Source organism: Microtus pennsylvanicus, chromosome 8 (assembly GCF_037038515.1).
Source record: "Microtus pennsylvanicus isolate mMicPen1 chromosome 8, mMicPen1.hap1, whole genome shotgun sequence".
Taxonomy (NCBI): domain Eukaryota; kingdom Metazoa; phylum Chordata; class Mammalia; order Rodentia; family Cricetidae; genus Microtus; species Microtus pennsylvanicus.
Window position 1 is genome coordinate 55,836,792 of NC_134586.1, and position 20,835 is coordinate 55,857,626.

General features: G+C 51.6%; 1 protein-coding gene across 17 annotated transcripts in view; it reads left to right on the forward strand.

The window, feature by feature from the left end:
* Iqsec1 (IQ motif and Sec7 domain ArfGEF 1) overlaps positions 1–20,835 on the forward strand; it is a 327,627-nt gene that overhangs the window by 249,653 nt on the left and 57,139 nt on the right. The window contains exon 1 of one of the 17 annotated variants that reach the window (XM_075983509.1): positions 4,184–4,328. The exons of 13 other annotated variants lie outside the window; for them this stretch is intronic. The gene's annotated coding sequence lies outside the window, so the exon portion shown is untranslated. Of the gene's footprint in view, positions 1–4,183; positions 4,329–4,546; positions 4,756–9,765; positions 9,921–20,835 lie in introns of those variants that run through there. 3 more of the 17 variants (XM_075983508.1, XM_075983506.1, XM_075983510.1) reach the window with 3 other exon arrangements.

Below are 20,835 nucleotides of genomic sequence, written 5' to 3' on the forward strand. Positions count from 1 at the left end.
CCAGACACTCAACTCTGCCGTCCCTATCTCCCTGGGGGCCATTTCAATACTCAATTAGCTCTTCTGCTGAGAAGATTCTAGACAAGCAGTATTGGGTGGTGAAGGAGAACCCCCACACACATAGCAGCCGGGGTGGGGGGTCCCTCCTAGACCTCAGATTAGGCACAAACCACACCCAAACGCCTGTTTTCATAAAGAGATCTTTTATTAAGCAGGGAAGAAAAGTTAAAGTGGCTGCTTTCTGACTCAGGCAGAACAACAGCAGCAAATGACCTTGCAGATGTAATTTTTTAGAAGAGGAAAGGGGTAGGTCTGTGTTAGAATTGGCTAGGATATGATGGTAAAGGACAAAGGGGACAAAGGAAAGGGGGGGGGATATTTGTCCCAGAGGGACAAAGGACTGACTCTGGATAGAGAGGAGGAGACGCATAGAAAAATGGCGGTTTATAAAGGCAAGGTAAAGGGAGAGACCCTGTGCTGGAGGTGAGGTGTTTAATTTTAATTGGACATGTTAATTAGGTGAGCCAAAGCGGGACTTCTGATTGCTGGACTTCAATACTTCGATAGTTGGACCTTGGTAGTTAGCCTTAGGAGGAAGTGGTCAAATAAGCAAATAGAACTTGATGGCTAGCTGTAGGAATGTAATCTAACGGATTTTTTGTTTTGTTTTGTTTTGTTTTGTTTTAGCAAGGCAGAGGGAAATGGGGAGAAGGGCAAGGCCTGCCAGAGTTACCTGCTTGAGTGGGCTAGTGTCCCTTCAGGTGAGCACTTCTGTTTCCTGTCCCCTTGGTGGAGGGAACTAGGGCTCACAAAGGATGCTCTCGATCCTGAGGTCATGTAGACAGTCCTCCCAAGCCCGTGCCAGAGCAGGCCCTAGACACCATACTTACCAACTCCATGTCTAGGCTCAGAAATCGCTATTTGCTCTTTTAATTTTTACATTTGTTTTATGTGTATGAGTGTTAGGCGTGTATGTATGTGCACTATGTGTACCCAGTGTTCATGGATCCTTTGGGACTGGAGTTAAGGGTGGTTGTGAGCCACTGTGTGAGTGCTGGGAATTGAACCCAGGTCCTCTTCAAGAACAAGTGCTCTTAAGCCCTACGCCATCCTTCCAGCCCCAGAAATTTATTATTTACAAACAGATTATTTTTTAAAAAAAACAGCAATACATCTAAGGAGTGGCACATACCCTTAATCCCAGCAATCCAGAGGCAAAGGCAGGCATATCTCTGAGTTCGAGGCCAGAATGGTCTACAGAGTTCCAGGACAACCAGAGCTATACAGAGAAATCCTGTCTCAAAACAAAAAACAAACAAAAACCCCAGCAATGCAACTGTATAGTGAGATTATACAGTTTATATGGATGTTTCAGTGGAACTTCTGTCCTGTTCCCAATCCTCCTTTCTCTCCCCAGGGTTTTGCTGTGTTTTTCTCTCTGGCTCATCTTTGTCAGAGGTAGCATACGCAGGGATCAGCAGATATTTTGTGCCTCCTTATCACCAAAGGCGCAAATACTTAACATAAGCATACACGTCAGCCTTCCGATACTGTAACAAAGATCTTGTTTGGGCTTATAGTTGTAGAGGTTTCCATCCATGGTTGCTTGACTCCATTGCTTTGGGACCCATGGAAGCACAGTTCATCATGGTAGGGTTAGGCGGCAGAAGGAGCTACTAACCAAGGCATGAGAAAGAAGAAAGAGCAGAGGTTCTACCACTTCCTGATGCTGCCACCCTGGAGGCCAAAGCTATTTCACAATGACCTTTGGGGGATATTTAAGATTCAGACAGCCACAACAAACCCTGAACCATGAACTGAAAATGGTGGGTTGAAAATGCATTCAATACAGTAGCAGCCTGACTGTCCAGCTCGGCAGGACCTGCTGTGTAGAGTGGGCTTGTCACTCATGGGATGCCTGTTGGCTGCCTTACTCCAGCACCTTGGAAGGTGGTCAGCTGCATCTCACCAGCTCAGGGAACGATCGGAATTCAAGTCTGGAGTGTGTGTTTCACTGACAGATCGCTGAGTGCATGTCACTCGCCATTGCAAAATTAGGAAAATGTAAGCTGAACCATCGTAGCATGGGGACTGTCTGTACTTGACTTTCTGAGAGGAGAAATGTGGGTGCTGGGAGCCAAACTTGGGTCCTCTGTAACAACAGTGATTATTCTTAATCACTGAGCCATTTTTCCAGCTCCCCAAATAGGTAGTTTTTTTTTTTAAGCAAGTGAATTGGATTGTGTTTTGATTGCGTTTCTTTAATGCGCATTTAATTACAAGCAGGAGTGAATTTTTTTTTCCTGAACGGCTCTCATAGCCTTGGCTGTTTTCTAATGGGTTAGTCATCCTGTCGATGGAAGGAACACTTTCTGTGTTAGGAAAATTAACTATCCTCTCATTCTCCTCATTACCTCGTGCGGCAGACATGTTCTCAGGGTGCCATTTGTCTTTTTTACCTTGTTTGTGGGATTCTGATTCCATTTATATAGTCCAATTTGATATAGTTCAATACATCAACATTTGCTTTCTTGGCTTCAGGGAATGAAGCATCTGCATAGTGCCCTTTGCACACCATCCACTTGTGAGCACAACAGACCCGCTCAGCAGCCTCGAAGGAGCTGGGGTAGGGATTCCATCAGTTCCACCTACCGTTTCTGTGGGGCTCAGAGAGGTGATAAGACCCAGCTGAGTCACAGCTGCCGCAGTCCTGGTTAGCCTGTCTTCTATCACCTACCCTCCTACCAAGCCCAGTCGCTGAGCCCCACGCCAGCAATATTAGTTATAAAAACTACTCAAGAATCTTCCTCCTTGAAGTGCTGCTTCTAAAAATATGTTTTTAAACTATTAAAGTAGGTTGGGCATGGCGGCGGTCCACACCTTTGATTCTAGCACTCGAGAGACAGGCAGGAGAATCCTTGAGAGTTTGAGGTTAGCCTGCTCTTCCAAGGGAGTTGCAGGCTAGTTGAGGCTACATAGTGAGACAAGACCCTGTCATAATCAGACTAAAACAATAACCCACTTGCTCTTAAAAATATGCAAGGGCATAACTAGGTTTGGGGGAGGGGAGATGGTGAGTGGGGATAAGACTTACACCTTGCCCCATAAACCCATCCTACTGTCCTGCTATGGGCACTAGCAAGGTGCCATGGGTTTACTTTTGCAGGGGGGAAAGGTCTTAAAAATAATCTCCCAAGTACTGGGATTGCAGCAGTGGGCCACCAGGCCTGGGTTTATGATTGCCAGGGGTAAGGGAGAGGAGGACCAGGAGCTAGACTTTCCTTGGCTTTGTCATCAATATTCAGTACTTTAGGGCTCACTATATTCTGAAAGAGTCGGGTGTCAGCATGGAACCTAACACCTATAATCACAGAACTGAGGCAAGAGGATTGTCATGAGTTCAAGACTAGCCTGGGCTACATAGTTCCCTGCAAGCCTGGGCTAGAGTAAGACACTGTCTCAAAAATTAAAAGTCAGGGAATAAAATAGAAGTCCGGAAAGGGGAAGCGCCTTGACCAAGGTCACACAGCCTAGTGGCCGCCCTATCCAGCCCCCATCTGCTCACACATTACATCACTCCCCCAGATTCCTCCAGGCTGTACCGCGGGAGCTGAGTCCTTCCAGCCTCTCGCCTCGCCGCTTTTATGCACCAGAGGGCGCTGCTCGGTTGCCTTACGGGGCCGGCTCCGGGTGCCCTTGCTCCACCTGGCGGGGAGCGAAAGGGCGGGAGGGGGGCCGCAGGGCCTCTGCCTAGAAGGACAGCCCGGCTTTCAGGGTCGAGTGCTGTGTTGCTCCCCATTCCTCTGCTCTCCACTGCACAGCCCGCAACTCTTTCCCATCCTTGTCTTTTCCTTAGGTACAGCCCTGCGCACGCACCTTCCCTGTGCCTACCCCTTGCAGGCCCAGCTACCCTATCTAGGCCATTTCTTCCCCAAACTTGGGGTCCCTAGTCCAGACTACCCTAACCCATTCTCAAAGATAGTTGCTAGGCTCCCTGAGGCCCATCCCAGCATTTATTTGGTGCCAAATTCATTTCGCTAGCAGGATGAGGGGATCAGCCTTCAGGCCCAGATTCTCTGCCCTTCCTTCGCCCAACTGAACAGCTTGGGCCCTGGAAGGGAAGCGGAGGGGCGTGGTGCCCGAGTAGACCTCAGGAGCCTCGATGCTGTGTGACCGGAGCCAGTGGCTTGCCCTCTCTGGCCTGTCTCAGCAGGCTGCGAGCGTGGGAGGAGGAGCACTGGCCGCAGGGGCTGCAGTTCTCCTTGGGAGGGCCCGGGAGTGTGTCCCCGGGCTGCTTTTTGCCTCGGTGTTGATTTGGGGATCTTAAGGTGCGTAAGGGAAAGGCAAGGGGCTGTCGTGCAGACGACTCCGTGCCGGTTTTCCGCGTGCCGGGGAACCTGGCCTAACCGCTGCGGCGGCCCCGCGGCCTCCAGCGCCCTCCACTCGCCCGGGCTCGGGTGACGTCGTTGACTGGGGCGGCACCCGTCCTCCCCGCCCCCCGACACACACACACACACACACACACACACACACACACACACACACACACACACACACACACACACACACACCTTCGGAAGGGGGAAACTGAGGCCCGGCACAGAAAGGACCCCCCGCCAAGGTCACGTCGGGCGGGGGCGCGGGGTCAGGCTCCGATTCTGTGCGTCCCTGGACCCCGCGCCCCTCCGGCCCGACGCGTGGGGGCAGCGCTCTCAGCGGGTCGGCGCGCGCTCGGCGGCTGCGGGCACCTGAGAGGTAGGAGCGGGCTGGCCGGGAGCGGGGTACACTGGCGGGGCCGGGCTGTGCGGACCCCGGCCGGCTAGTGGTGCCGCGGTGGTTTCGCGCGCGCGTTGCGGGTTTGTAGGCTTGGCGGACCCGGCGCCACCGGCCTTGCTTGCGGAGCGGTGCGGCCCCTGGGACGCGGGGAGGACGCCGCCGACGTCCTCCGAGCAGCTACAGCGCTCTGCGGACGGCGCAGCAGGGTGCCGGAGATCCGGGTGGGGGCAGGCGCCTGCCGCGCCAATGCGGTGCCTCCCGCTGTGCGGGGACTGAACCCGGGGGTCGACCTGTGCCTCTCACCTCCTTTCCCTTCCCCCCACCACCTGGAGAAATCCCGTTTCCCGGTCCCGAGCCTGCGGGCGGGAGGGAGGTCGAAGCATCTCAGGAATTCGCTCCAGCCTGCTAGACTCGCCTGGGAGTGGGTGAAAGCTTAGTTCGGACTGAGGAGCCTGGGCCAGAGGGACCTGATACAAAATTGGCCCTGCCCCTAACCCGCTGTGTGGCCTCAGGCAGCCCCTCCTGCTGGATCCTGGTCTGGAGGGAAGGGGGTCCTGTAGGTACCCTCAGTGAAATCGGTTCAAGTTCAAGGCTTAGGAGGCGCACATCAAGAGACCTCTGGGCTCAGTCCTGTATGGGACAAGAGGCAGACCTTAGGGGTGTGATGTACTGGGCGCTGGTAAAGGAAACCCATTCCTATGCTAGGAGCCTCGGCCAGGAACTTTTGGGTGAGGCTCGGTGTGAGAAATTCCACCCCCACCCTGAGCACAGCAGCTGCCCTTAGACTGTGCATTAGCAGGCTGGGTCAGCCCAGATGTACAAGGACCTCCCACACACCTCCAGAAGTCCCAGGGAAAACCCCCTTCCATGTTTCTGCTGGGTAGTAACTACCCTAAATTGCCAAGCTGTAAACTGTCACAGCTGATCTCTCACTGGAGCAAACTGAGCAAAAAGATGACAGTGGTGTCCCCTCCTCTGGCTCTGTCCATTCCATGAGACTTCCAAGGACAACAGTGGTCTCTGCCTGGCCAGGCTTGTGTTGTGTGTTGTTCTGAGCATGCTCCGTTCCTGGTGGCCAGAAGCAGGAGTCTGGCTGTGCACTCTGCTGAGCCACTGTTCCCTTTCATGGCCAGCATCTACCTGTCTGTGTTCGCACTGGCCAGTCAGTGTAGCCCCTCACCAACTTCAGAACACCAACACCAGCTTGGCCTTCCCTACCCCTAGCATTGTGTTCTGTTCCTTATGGACGGCAGGGTGGCCAGACCCGTGAACCCACTTGCCCATAAGAGCCCAGGAGTTAAATTTGAAAAAAACCTGAACCCCTTAGCCCCTTCCATCCCTGGTCCTAGAAAAGACAGGCGAAGAGGTGACTCTGAGTGCTACAGTGCCCTCAGCCCAGCCCCCGAGTACTGTTATTCTGGAGGGAATACCTAAGAGTCTGAGGCCAGAGAGAGGCAGGGACATGTCCAAGGTCACATAGCACATTCAGGGTTTAGGGGCCTAATCCCACCTCCCAAGTACCCCAGGCATTCTTGGGTAGCCACCGTCTGAGGAAGGTGCCACAGGACTGGAGGCCACCACAGGGGTCTGTGCAATGGAAGAGCAAAGAGAGGGACCAGTGCTCTCCCCCTGTGAGCGACTCTGGCTCCTGCAGCTTGCAAACATTAGATAATCTTAGGTCTTATGACTAAAGTTCACTAGTCTAGCGGCTGCTTAAAGGGCCCATAGCAGTCCCTGCTGTAGCTGCCCTGCTCTGCCCTGCCTGCCACCCTACAGCAGGCCTCTTCCCCAGTGTGGGCAAGTACCAAGCCCGTGGCTGGAGAGCTGCCCCCACCCCGTGTCCTGGTAGTCCTTATACCAGCCTCCTTGACACTGGCTTGGAGTGGGTGTCTCTATGCCCCTAAGTGTTCCTAACCATGAACAGCTAGCCTTGATGTCACCTCCCAACACAGCACAGTATGTGTGTGACACCATTGTGTTTGAGGACAGTATCTTCTGGTGCCCCCTACCCACCACCACCACCCCCGAGACACCTTGCCTTGGCTTGGCTCCTGCAGGAATGAGCTCCCTATTCCTGCTACCTAGAAACCAGTTCCTCTTCTGTGTTCTCTTCTTTGTCACTTTTACCACTTCTGCTGAGCCCTTTGCAGGGCAGCATCATCACTATGGAAGGATTACAGTGACTTTGGGCTGATGGGACATTGGCTGTTACAGCAAGAGCCAGTTGGGATGCCAGGCAGTAGGCAGGCAAGTTCTTGGTGACTCTGAAGAACTGTGTGACTTTCCCTCCTACCTCGTGCAATCCATAACAGGCAGCTCACAGGGGCCTCACATCCATTCCATCTGCAATACCCCAAGTCAGTCTCTCAGCTTGCACAATACTTCTGGAAGCTTCATCTTCAAACAATGATATCACCCCTGTAGACCAGCAAAAAGAAGGCAGAACTTACTTTTTCCAACCTACAACCCAAAGGTTTCATAGTAGTGAGTTAATTACCTTGGAGCACCAGTGGTCTGCCAGCCTGTGGGCCCAGACTCCCTCAAGGACAGTGTACTTGGGGCAGGATGGTTATACATATGAGGCTCGGCGTTCGTGCTGACCACATGGGTCTCTGCATGCTGTGTGTGAGCTCCTGCTGCCTCTGTAGAAGGGAGCCTGTCTGCATGTGTCCTTCTTCCACAGGGCACAGAGATGGTGTAGGGAGGGAAAGAGACCTTGCCTGTCCCTAATGCTTGGGGCTAATATGAGTTTTCTCATGAACTGCACCCAGAAAAGAAATGCCGTGCCTTAGAAAGTAGTGAGTTTCTAGCTGGGCAGTGGTGGCGCAGAGACAGGTGGATCTCTGTGAGTCAAGGCCAGCTTGGTCTACCAAGTGAGTTTCAGGACAAAACCCTGTCTCAAAAAAAAAAAAAAAAAAAAAAAAAGGTGAGTTCCTTTTCACCAGTGGTTTACAAGGTGGAATGAGCTTTAATGCTGTGGGAGGAGGGGTATTTAGCTCCAAGTCTCCAGGACCAATGTTGTGGTGTTTTGTACCTTGTATTAACTCTCCCAAGGATTATTATGGAACACAGAGGGGATGGCAAGAATCATGAGGGTGATTCGGTGTAGCCAGGCATGGGGCAGCTCAGTCAGATGCTGATCTGAGGCAGAGTTTTAGGCTTAGCCTGGGCATTTGGTCTGAAACAAACCAGGAAGAAAAGTGAGTGCCTTATGGCACATCCAGGGGCAGCGACTGGTGGCCCTGTTACTCATGAACTTGGGGAGCCTGGCAGTCCTAGAGCTGCCCTTGCTGAAGTGTCCCTCCTTTTAACCTGCTCTCCCGTAGTAGGCCGGGGCCGGAAGAGAAAGAATGGTTTGTGTCCTAGTTAGGGTTACTATTGCTGTGATGAAAGCAGCGTGGTGGTTAGGAGAGGGTTTATTCTTCTCAGTTCCACATCACTGTTCATCATCAAAAGCAGTGAGGGCAGGGACCCAGAGGCAGGAGCTGATGCAGAGGCCTTGCTCCTCAAGGCTTGCTCAGGCTGCTTCCTTACAGAACCCAGTACCACCAATCCGTGGGTGGCCCCATCCACAATGGGCTGGGCCATTCCATGTCAATCACTAATTTAGAAAATGCCCTACAGGTTTGCCTACAGCCTGATCTTATAGAGGCATTTTCTCAACTGAGACGCCCTCCTTTCTGACGATTGTAGCTTGTGTCAAGTTGGCACAGTTTGGACGTGATGAGGATGGGTGGCAACAAGAGGGACTGAAAGGTGATGAACTTGGACATGATGAACAGGTCTTGGAGATAGCCTTCTATGTCCTCAAGCGGGGGTTTAGATCCAGCTCTGTTTCATAGCTTTGAACAAGTCACTAGACCTTGCAGAGTCTCAGTTTTCTCCTATTTATTTATTTTTGTTTCAGTTTTTGGCTTTTTGAGACAGGCTCTTACTATGTAACTCAAGCTGTCCAGAACCCACTCCATATGTATAGTCTACGCTGGCCTCTTGACTCAGCAATCCTCCTGCTTCAGCCTCCTGTGTGTTGAGATTGCAGGTCGCACCACCATGCCTGGCTTTCTTTCTCATTGGGGTGATGACAACCCTGACCGCCAGCTAAGGCACAGAGCAAGCACGCCATATCTCAACAGTTATTTTTCGTTACTTCCTTTGTGGGAGATGACAGAAACCACCTAGAGCCTCAGTCCAAACAGCAATGTCAGGTCCACATTTACAGAGTAATAGCGGTGATAGATTTTGTTGTCAGAGCTGAGATCACCACGGGAGCAAACAAGTCTGCAAGGAGGGTGGTACCTGTTCCCGTTCCTGTCAGACAGAAACAAGTCTGCAAGGAGGGTCGTACCTGTTCCCGTTCCTGTCAGACAGAAACAATAAGGAACGTGGGTTCTGCCCCATTAGGTGTGTTTTGTCTCTTACTCCGTCCCCTCTTTGTGGCGAAGAGACTTTTGAAGTCAACCCCATCTTAGTGTTTTCATTTCCTCCTGGATTTGTTGAGTAGGAATTTGGGAAATTCTGGTTCTAATCCTTCAGTTGTACCCCTCGGTCTGTCCCTCTCCCACTCCCTTTGTCCCCTCTGTTGGAGCCTTGGGAGGGACTTTATGGTTTCAGTTCCTCCTTTAACTCTCCACTCCCATCTTCAGCTTTCTTGATGACCTCACGTATCTGAGGAATTCAGTCCTACCCACAATCCACCTTTCACACATGGAACAGATCTGTGTGCAGTGAGGTCCCCCTCGCAGATTCCTCCCAGGCAGGTCGGCATCTCTGGGTGAGGCATTCTCTGTACTCAATCTCCACTCTGTGTCCCTGCCCTCCCTGGGGTTCCAGAACCAGCTGCAGGCTCTAGGCCACAGGTCCCTGCAGGGAAAAATGGCCAGAAGCAACCAGAGGGCAGACACTGCCCCTTCCCGCCCCACCCCACCAGCTGCTGCTCCTGCCAAACAGGTCCTGGGGCCTTGGGTCACATGTCCAGCCAGCGCTGACTCTGGCACTGGTGGATTAAGCAGGGGCTCAGGGTTTGACCCGTGCTGGCTTCTGACTGGGCAGAGGGCTGGGAAACCTCCACTGCGTGGGCACAGAGGCTCCTCAGAGGCTACTGTGGCCACCTTTCAGCAAGAGGCTCCACCCAGCACTGAACCCAGGTAAGGAAAACTGATGCCCCGCCCAGATCTTGGTGCTATCTAGAAACTGAAATACCCATCCCAGGCTCTTTTTATTTAAGTGTTTGGGGAGCTGGGAGGTGACTCACAGACTCTGGTCCTCAGCACTTTCTCGCCTGGTCTTAGTGCCTGCTGGAGCTTGCACACGGCACAGGATATCTACCCACCAACCCCTCTTTCCAAATGTGTCCTCTTCCCTGGGGGAGAGTCAGACTCTGGAGTCCCTCCTGGGCCAGCAGTCAGTTCCTGGCCTGATAGGACATAGCCCACTGGAGATAAACAGCCTTCATTTCATCTCCACAAGAGGAGAGGAAGAGCTGAGGAACCAGGTATATCAACAACCCTTCTCTTACCTTACAAAGTGGGGAAGACCCACCCATTTCACAGATATGGAAACCAAGTCTCCAAGATACTCTTCTGCACCCAGCCCCTCCCAGCATTTCAGTGGCCCGCCCACAGAGTCCTGGATGTTACAGGCTCTGCTGCTGGTCCTCAGTGGGTTTCCTGGGTTGTATGATAAAGGGGGCAGTTCCTCTGGTGCAGAAAACCCAAGGTTTTGGGAAGGAAGTCAGGGAAAAGCCAGCACCTTGGATGCCATTCAGCCCTGAACAGCCCTCCCCACAATGTGCAGTTAGCCACAGCTGTTGTGATTGACTTGGTGTTTGTTGTACCATAGGGGTCACAGTGGTGCCTACGTTAGCATGTGTTACTTACTCAGGGACTCTGAAATGCTGTGGTGAAGAATGTGCCGAGACCCCACACCCCTCACATTCCATAAATCTAGGCTCTGTTGTCACTGGCGTTGGATAACTGAGATCCACTTAGTCTTCTAGGGTTCTTAGGGCCCATCCATCCCTTTCCTTCTGGAACTTTCTGTGTTGTGTGCATGTCTGGTGACCCAGTGCTTGCTAGAAGTTCAGATCATGGTCAAGAACTCCACCCTGGAAGAGTGTACAGAAGAGAGTGTATGTGCCCCTCCCCCGAGCGAGTCCGAACAGCATTTTGGGGTGCCTGTCAGGTATATAGTGATCTGTCACCTTGGGTGTATTTTTTTAAAGGACCTCTGGCAGCTCGTTGTGAACTGGGCCCCTGGCAGCCACCTCCCTCCAGCAGGCATGCAGATTGTCAACTCTGGCACCAGATTGTCCTCATCAGCGGGGCTGGAGGGAGGCTGCAGCCTGGCACGGGGCAAACAGCAGGAATTGTGGGCAGGAAGAACGGCTCCTCTGTACCCAGTAAGGCCCCGGGCAGAGACTAGCCCCCTACCCCACCACCAGCTGATTCTGGGTGTAGAGTGGGGGTGGGGATGAGGCCTAGGAACCTGGCTCATGCCCAGCCTGGCTGCCAGCTGGCCACTGTGTGACCTTGAGCCAGCTCTGGCAACTGTCCTCCATGCTCCTGACTCAGTGGGGAGCCCAGGCTGGGTGGCAGCTGCAGGAATCAGTGGAGGCTGTGTCCTCTTGCGGAACCAAGCAAGCACATGCCACCTGAGGCCCTAGGACTGAGATCTGTGATGTGGGAGTGGGGGTGATTTGCCTTCAACAGTTACAACTAAATACCTTATAGGATTTTTGGCACACCAAGAAGAGACTGAAGGCAAAGCTAAGCCTGGCCTTAGTGACATCTGGACCTGCAAGCTTCCTACCGCTGTCCATTTCCACCTCTCCCAGAGGGCTGGGGCATGGCTTTATCTCACCTCAGACCTAAGAGGGGAAGGTAGCAGGTGGCTGCATGGGGCCATAGGTCATATATAGTTGTTGGCCCTCACCTGTTTTCCCTGCTTCCTCCAAGAAAGCAATAGCCACTGTTGGCCTGGGGAGGGAGCAGGGACCAGAACTCTCAGCCATTCAGTGGGCCAGATCCTCAAACTTTTCCACTGTTGAAATGCTGTTTGTGCACCCACACAAGGACAGTTGGAGGCCTGCACTCCACTCTGGGCCTGAGGTCTGCATTCACCAGAATAGGGCCTTTGAGTCTTCACCAAAGAACCCTGGGAAAGTGCCTTATGAACTCTGGTCAAAAAGAGATGTGCAGATCCCAGCAGCATCTCATTTTTGCCCTTCCTGGCTGTGCATCTGGTTCAGACACATCTGCATCGATGGAGATGCCAGCCATGAACATGCAAAAGCTCTCTTGCTTCTGAGCCTATTCCAAGGATGTATTTATGAAGGTGTGACAATACAGACAGGGACACAAAAGCTTGATAACAACCAGTAGCCCTAAATCTGTGTTGAGCCTAGGGGCAAGTACACAGGCAGCTGACTGTTATCCAGAGAAAGGGTTATGTTCCCCCAAAGGTCACCAGGAAAATGACCAGGGACCTATGAGAAGATAGCTAACATATATCTCCTCAAAGGAGCTGAGACATGAAGGTGGGCTTGGGATTCATTGGGCCCTAGGCTGCATGCATCTCTGGGCTCAGTCACAGTCTCCAGGCTGGGCCAGCCAGGCTGCAGTTTCGCAGCAAGACAGCAGGTGGCACCAGCCTCCAGCGGTGGTGGGTGGTCTGACCTAGCAGGCCTCTTTCCTGACTGGCTAGGCTTCTCTGCCCCTCACCCACACATGATCCCCGGGCCCCAAATGCAGTTATTGGTACCCCATCTTTTATCCCCTCTGAGGATTGTTCTACCAGCTGTGTCCTGGCTGTCTTCTAAGCCAATATAAATTTGCCCAGACCTAACCTAGAGATAACCGATAGAATCCCTCTTTTGCAGGCAGCATAGCTCAGCATCTAGAGTCGAGTGACCGGGTTCAGATCCCAGCTTTGTAGACTTTAAGATGAAATTCTGGTTACAGGAGAAAGCAGGGTGCCCCAATGAGTGGGCAGGTATCAGGCAGGGAGTGCTAGATAGAGCCATGTCATTCTGTCTATGCACAGAAAGGACAGATGGCCATCCCTGCTGGAAAACTTGGTGACCATGGTCAGGGCCTCCCTCAATGCAGTATTAGGGTGCCTGGTTCAGCACCTCAGCCCTGCCTCTTGCAAGCTGAGCACATGTGGGTTGAATCTGAGGTTCCTAAAGCACCTCGCAGGGGCACATACCGTGCACGCCAGAGGCTCAGGTTGTGGTGTGATTGGGGTGAGTGAGATGAGTGGGGGATGCTCCACTGATTCTGCGTAGAGATCCAGAGCACACTCACCCCTTTCTAGACAGGGTCGGATCTAAGTGTCTGTGGGGCCTAGGAATAAGTAAGGCCACATGGGCTTGGTTAAAGCAAAGAAGAGTCTTGGCCAGCCATGTTTTCGAGTGTGATCCCAAGAGTTAATAAGTTCAATTCATTTTTGGAATAGCTGCCGTCTGTCTGTTTCACTTCATTTTCTCTTGATGGAATTTTCTAGAGGCCAAATGCTGTGTTGACTGATGGAATGGTACTGTTGTCTTTGTGTGCTGAAAGGATGGCTCTTAATTTTTGATACGGCAAATATTGGTAGCTATAGCCCTCATGAGCAAGTTGCAGATCCTCAAAAAAGAGTGAAAAGAAAGACAGGCATCATGGTACAAGCCTATAATCCTAACACTTGGGAGACTGAGGCAATAGGATTGTCGTGCATTCAAGGCTAGCCTGGGCAAAATCAGTGGTTTAAAAAAAAGAGCTTAAGACTGAAAAGTTCGAGTGTCACTTGCCTGTATTGGAAAAAGATTATAAATACATGCTAGGGAAAGGACAGCTGATAATTGTTTCAACATGGGACAAACAGGAATGTGGGAATTACAGCCAGATAATGCTCAGCCACTCAGAGAGCCCAACCATGACTCAGTACTAGGTTCCTGAGACTAGGCAGGTGGCTAGACACTCAGGGGTAGTTCCGGATATGTGATGAAGTCCTCAGTCCAGCTGAGCTGAGCCAGGCCATTTTGGCTCAGAGCTACCCATGCCCCCAGTGTCAGCTGCTGGCCTGGAGTCTCAGGATCTCCTATGTAGGAGGCCCTGCAGGCAATATCAGAAGTCAGAGACCTGTATGTCCCCGTGGGAAAGGTGAGAGCAGGTCTGAAGTGTGACCTCCCAGGCTCAGGGTGCCAATGAGGCTGCCACCTGGTGGTCAGTGGTTGGAGGTTACTGTCTAGAGCTGGTTCCTGGTTCTGTGCCTGGCTTCTGAGTGTGTGCAAGAGGGCATGGAGGAGAGCAGCTCCATATGAGAACCCTTTATTCAAGCCTTGTGTTCCCCACTTACATGGGAAACATGTAACTTACATGTTAACTTACATGGTTAAGTCTTCAAAATATACTAGAGGACACTGGGGGATGTCCCATCCCCCTGGTTCCTCCGCGTTGGGGACTACAGAAAAGCTTGTAGTTTCCAGCGACCTGGCTCTCTCCTCTAGACTTTGCCCATCATGGCTCAGATTCTCGTGTCTTATTCCACTTCCATGTTTATGTATGCTAGTATATATAAGCTTTACTGCCCTTATCTTTCTTTGGCCTCCCCAATGCTAAGCAAGTCCTCTCTGTTGCTGAGCCATAGCCCAGTCCCTCAGCCCCTACCCCCATTTTTCAGCATCAACTGTGGCGATGAGAACAGACACCGTCTGACACCTTGAGCAGCCTGCTGTTCTCGCTTGGCCCGAGGACGTAGGCATTATTATCTTTTATGTGGAAAGGGTTTGAGGTTCAGAGAGGTCTTTAATTTGCCCACATTGTAGAGATAGAAGACAGCAGAGCCAGGAATCAAAAGCAGGGCTGGCGGATGCCAGATAGCCCTCTTGGTGGCTGTAGCCCACGTAGCCCCGCTCCAGAGCAGCCCTTGGAGTAGCGTGTGGCCTTGTTTGCTCCTTTACTTCGTTGACTCCCACCCTGCTTCTCTGTGGTTGAAATCCAGCTGAAATAGATCTGCTGGGGCGAAACAGGGATGACAATGGGTCTCTGAGCCCCACCACACATAAAAGGAAGGCGCAGGGGATGGGAGTGAGAGACATTGCTTGTTTTCTTTCTCCTCATCTCCTGTTTTGGTCTTCCCATCATTTTCCAGAAGAGCTTTGTCCTGCACCAGAGCCTTTGCCCCAGCTTCCCAGGTACACAAACAAGCCTTATTTGCTGCTCTAGAGCCTGGATGCCCTGTCCAGTGCTGCCTAAACCAGCTAGATGACCCTGAGCAAGGGAATTAACCTCTGCCTCCATTGCCAGTTGAATGGGGATATGGTCAAGATTAGCTAAGGTCACATGTCATAAGCTCATAAGCATTTAGATACCTTAGCTTTGGTTTTATTGTTTTGTTTGTTGTTGTTGCTCTTGGAGAACACACACACACACACACACACGTGTTTTGCCCTGGAGCCATAGCTGTAGTTCCTTTTGGCTTTATTATTCCTTTTGTCTTAATTTGAAATGCTGCAGAGATATCCTTGACCCATGGTTCAGAAGGTACCATATGCCCCCCAGGAAGAAGGCAGCTCCTTCTAAGGGGCCCCAGGCCTGTTGCCACTGCCATCAAACCTATTCCATTCCTCATGCCTCCTCCATGGTCACTCTTGCTTGTTCCCATATCAAGAGGTAAGCCTGTGGCCAGAAGACCCAGGCAGCCCCAGCCCTGCCATGGCGGTGCTTGTAGCTCTTAGGTGGCTGGGTGCCTATGTGTCCTAGGGTCTTCTGCAGATGTTCTGGCTTGTCTGAGTCTCCTCCATTTGTCCAGTATTTGGAAAGTCATAGTTACTCTGAGTCTTCTGGGGGAGTACTCACCCTAGAAAATGTGCCAGGATGGCAGTACTGGTTCTGCTGGTTCAATTTTCATCCAAGGTGTGGAAGGCAGATGTTACCCATGCAAGCCCAACCACACAGCAGGGCACTCTGGGAGCAACGGTATATAGCTGACTGGCCACTAAAGAGAAAATGCACTGGAAAGTAGCCTTTGTCCCAGTCCTGTGGGATGGTGGGTGGCAGGCTAGATAGCAAGGGTGGTTCTGTTGTCCAGCTCCTCTCAGTGTCCTCAAAGGGTGGAATCATATGGGATCAGGAAGACAATGCAGCCCAGCCTCTCCCCTGACTGTATGGTGTACTCAGTGTGAATTACCAGTAACCAGGGTAATGGTCTCTGAGGTTACGCAGCTGGTGGCTGGCAAGCTGAGCAAACACTGCTAGAAAGAATAAATTGCCTTCCCAGCACCCCAGGTGTCCAGCCCTGGCTATCTTTGCCATTGAACATAAATTACAGTTGATTATGAAAATTGCTAGAGACCAGAGGAACTGTGGGTTGTGTCACTTGGAAGATGCTGGCTGCAGGAGCTGAGGAGCTCCTTAGTATATTCGGGGGTGGGGGGCTCTCTCACTAGCCCAAGGCCCACCACAGACTATAAAGTTACTGAGATTTCTCCCTGGCCAGCAGCAGGCCTGTAGTTAAATTCCAGCTCTGTCACACTGGCTGAACGGCCTTGAGGCAATCAGTTTGGCTTTCTAGGGTCTCCATTTCTCCGTAAACTCAAGAGTGCGTGCTGGAAGTGTTTCAGGGACAACACAGCTCAAACCAGTACTGCTGTCTGGGGTAGTAGAGCGTCTGGGGCATTGAGTGCTGCTCCTGCTTGGCCTGCAGGGGGCAGCAGGGGGCTGGGGCAGAGCCCAGTTCGTCTCTGCAGTGGATATGGGCTGTGGAGGCCTCCCTTGCCTGGTCCCTGGCAACCTCCTCACTTGCCTCGGGCAGACCTGACTGAATCTTTGACTGGACTTGACTGTGGCGTTTCTTACAATGCATGGTATGGTGCTCAGATTTCTACTGCTTACAGAGCGGAGTGCTGACAGTGTGAGATTCAGGCCACAGGTGAGCTTCCAGGTGGGCTACAGACTCCATACCAGGGGGACACTCTGGAGGAGTCACTCTTCTTCCACTGCCCCCTCAACCCTTCTGGGTGTTTCGAGAACAAGGTATTTATCAGAGCCAACATGTCTTCAAGTGCCTGTCACCCAAAAGGTTCAGTTACCTTTCTTGTTTACATGCATAGTGACATTATTATATCAGAGCATGCACATGAGCATGAAGTGCCCACCTGTGCCACATTCTCCTTAACGGGGGTGGCCACTGTAAGCACGCACACACACCTCTCTCTGTTTTCTTCCTGCCCAGCTGTACGTGGAACCCCCAGCCCTGCGCATGCTAAGCAGATGCTCCACCTCTGAGCCACACCCCAGCTCCATTTTTTCTATCTCAAACACAGCACTCGGCAGCTTCCTTTTCTTTTAGCAAGATTTCTTGAAGGTCAATCCCTTACAGGTGTGAAAAGCATCCTTCTGTTGGATTGCTTGAGCAGCCTCCTGTCAGCTGGGTTCTCCCCGACTTGCCTATCTCCAGGCTATAGAAGACGGAGCAGGCTTCTGCAGCAGTGTCTGGTTTTGTTGATTTCTTGGCATGTGAACATGCACTTCATGCCGCGGATTGCTTGAGGAGAGCTGTTAAACTGACTTTCAACAAAGACGATGCTGGTGGTAGCTGGGCAGCTGCATTATCACTGTGGGGAGCATTCACCTGGGGATGAGGTGCCCCCCTGCCGAGGCTGCCACTCAGCACGCACGTGTGACTCACCTTACTGGTTTGAGGTGGCTCCATCACTTAAAGCTGTGTTTCTTCCGAGGAAACTCACCCTCTGGGTGCCAAGACCTCTGTGATCACATTGGAAAACAAGCCCCATGTTGTAGAATTGCTGTCAGGCTTATGTGAAGTCCAAGAACTGGATGACACCAAAAACTATGCATTATCTCAGCCCTCTCACCCAGGCCAGCCTCAGCCTCCTGGGGGCAGGCCTGTCTTGGCATCCTGAGGTGCCTAGGCAGGGCATGCCTTGGAGCAGGTGGAAATAATGCCGCGGCAGTCAGTGTCCATGATCAGTTTTCATGTTCATACCAAATATATCTCCACCCTTCCAGGATGCTACCTCTGTCATTCCCAGCCAGTGTGCTAGGGTCCCACTGGTCGAAGTCTTCCCACTGGGACAAAAGAAGGTGTTGTTTAAATCAATTACACAGAGAAGATTGCAGGGGGGAATGTTAACCCACTTAAGAGTGGCTGGTGTCTCAGGAGCCCTTAATGGCATCCATTTGCCAGGCAGGCGCCCCAGCCCTTGTTATAAAGGAACACATCTATTCATTAAGCTGAAGCCGCCAGGCCCAGGCCTGGCACCACCCAGCCAGCTGCTCTTGGCCGTGAATTCAGTGCTTAGGAATAAACGGGCCTGCTCTGCCATGGCCCCTGAAGTGGGGAAATCAAGTGGGCTAGTCTGCAGGAGGATAAGCCCTTGCAGCCTTCAGATAGGTTGTGCTAGGTCCCCTCGATTTCTCTGCCTGCTTTAATAGGCAGGTGAACCCTTGTTTAGGTGAAACTGGAAGTAAAGAAATTCATGCCTACAGTGGCCATGGTGTCAGTTTATTTTGTCTTGTTTATAAACTTCAACCAGAATACTCCTTTTCATGTTGGGCCTCTTAGCACACTGCACACAGGACCAGCACTTTTAGTTTCCTCTGGCTTTTCTAGAATCTGTGGAGTCCAGAGGGGTGAAGGAATGGCTCAACAATATTTATTGATCACCTACTATAGACCAGGGACAGGATGAGCCAACAGTTTCAGAACATCACTCTGGTGGAAGTGACCACCAGTAGGCAAGTGCTAAGCAGGGTGATTATGGATCAGGGTGAACTCATTCATTCATTCATTCATTCCATAACCCAGCTATGAAGTCTCAATGACACATTTAGGAAGCACAGAATTGGTACACCAGCCATGGGTTCAGATTCTTCATTCACTTTAGTTTTTAACTCTGCCAAGACCAGAACTCTTCTTTCCTCTGGGTCATTGTACATTTAGTCCAGGGCCTGCATCCAATTAATATCTGGGGTCTAGTTTCATGGTTAAGTTCATGATTGGGAGCCAGGTGTACCTAGCTTATCAACCAGGCACTAGCTGTGTGTCCTTAGGTAACTTTCTCCAGCTCTCGTGTCTCAGTTTATCTGTGAAATGAAGGCTTGCTGAGGATTCAGTCTGATGGCTTCTGGAAAGTGCCACTTAAGAGGTAACAGTTCTTTTTGAAGAAGAGGAGAGGCAGGGAGGGAGGGAGGGAGGAGACCGAACCTGTCCAAGACCCAAGATCACACACTAAACCATGGTGCTTTGGACCATACCAGAACTGTTGGGTTCTCAAGCTATGAGCATCACTACTGTAGGAAGCAGCCAGGTTAGAAAGGGATGCTTATTCACTTAGCATGTTGGCTGCTTTCGAGTTCTTGCCCTCTGGAAAGTAAGGGTGGAAGAGGGGAGGAGCTTCAGGCACCAGGGTGCAACCTTGTACTGGCTCTAGCTATGTGCAATACGGTCACCACTACCCTCACAGGAACCTTTGGGTTGAAGATGCTATGGGCCTGAGCAACGTGGTGAGGCTGGGGTAGTTATGGTCATCCTATACTTTCTCTGAAGATCTGTTGTAGCACCCTTCTACCACTCTCCCACGAGGGACAAGGAGCTAAAATGAGGGCTTTTGCTGAGGTTGTAGGCAGTAGAATTGAAGTGTGCCAGGCAATGTGGCTAGTGTGTGTGTGTGCGTGCGTGTGTGTATGTGTGTGTAAAAAGGACAGCTGGTGGCTGACAGAGATAGCGAATCTTGGGCAGCAGGAAGACTAGCCTTGAACCATATCGTTTGCCCTTGGACAAAGACTTCTGAAGCCTCAAGCCCACACCCCCAGGCCAGGAAGGTGGGGTCTGCTCACAGGTACATGAAGGATATGGGGCACACAGGGTCTCTACCATCACCTTCTTACACTAATGTGTGAAGGGTAGTAGTGGGCACTGGGGACCCGGAAATGCACAAGCGTCTAAGGAGATCCTGAAAGAAGGACCATCTTGGCCTCTTTGTTCATGCAGGAAAGCCCTTCTGGTGCCCAGGTTGTTTTCCTCAGATCCTAGTGCAGGGCCATCCTGTGTGTTCGTTTAAACTTTAAAGGCTGCAGATCAAGAGCCCCCAAGGTTCCCCTTACTCCCAAATTCATCCTGTTTACCTTTCTTAGGGAGTAAAGGGGAAGCCCTATCTGTAGGGTTCTTCTGTGAAAACTGATCCAAGTTTGAAATGGGAAGTTGGTCCCTCTTAGAAAGACCTTTGTTAGAAAGACCTTTGTTTACCTGTTTGTCCTAGGGCACACATCGCCTCACTCCCCAGAGGTCACACCTCAGACCTCTGGGTCTGTCTCTGTTCTGTTTCTCCCAGTTTGGGTGGTTTCTATCTGTTTGGTTTTGAAATAGGATCTCATGTCATGGCCCAGGCTGGTCTCAGATTCAAAGGTACAAGCAATCTTCCTTCCTCGACCGCCCGAGGACCTGGGACCATAGCTGCAGCCCACTCAGCCTGGCTCTATAGACCTTCTTCACTGCAGCCAAGTCACATGACTAAGCTGTACTCCCTGACTGTGCTACCAAGGCAGTGTGATACTGGTGGAGAGTGTGGCCAAAAGCCTGTTTGAGTGACAGTGTCTGGCTCATACCCACACGCTCCTAAGTTTCCCTGTTCACACAGGAGGGTTTGTTTGCAGCTCGGAATGAATGGCCACTGAGATTCCCTGCTCAGCACAGAGCCTGGCTGGGATAGGAAGTTTCCAGCAGAGTGGTCAGTCATGTGTTAATGATTAACAGGCAGGGGCCAGCAGCTTGATTCTGCAGAGAAGCTCCAGGTGATCTTCCTGGCCTACTGCAAGGTACATCCAGGTGAGAGCCTCAGAGCAGCTCTGTGTGCAGGGTTTCTGTGGACCAGCTCTGGTGGACTTGAAGACCTTTCTTGAGGTCGCTAAATCAAGTAGCATTGCTTTAGTCCTTTGCAGCACAACGTCTTTTTTTTTTTAAAGGTTTATTTATTCATTATGTACAAAGTGTTCAGCCTCCATGCCTGCAGGCCAGAAGAGGGCACCAGATCTCATTACAGATGGTTGTGAGCCACCA